Genomic DNA, 297 nt, shown 5'->3' on the forward strand with positions numbered 1-297 from the left:
GAAAGTGAAAGTGGAGAGTGAAAAAGTTGGCTTAAAGCTCAACATTCAGAAAACGAAGATCATGGCATCTGGTCCCATCACTTCATGGGAAATAAGTGTGGAAACAGTGTCAGACTTTATTTTGGGGCTCCAAAATCACTGCAGATGGTGACTGCAGCCATGAAATTAAAAGACGCTTACTCCTTGGAAGGAAAGTTATGTCCAACCTAGACAGCATATTCAAAAGCTGAGACATTACTTTGCCAACAAAGGTTCGTCTAGTCAAGGCTATGGTTTTTCCAGTGGTCATGTATGGAT

The sequence above is a fragment of the Bison bison genome, unplaced genomic scaffold (genome assembly GCF_000754665.1).
Source record: "Bison bison bison isolate TAMUID 2011002044 unplaced genomic scaffold, Bison_UMD1.0 scf7180017862817, whole genome shotgun sequence".
Classification (NCBI taxonomy): Eukaryota; Metazoa; Chordata; class Mammalia; order Artiodactyla; family Bovidae; genus Bison; species Bison bison.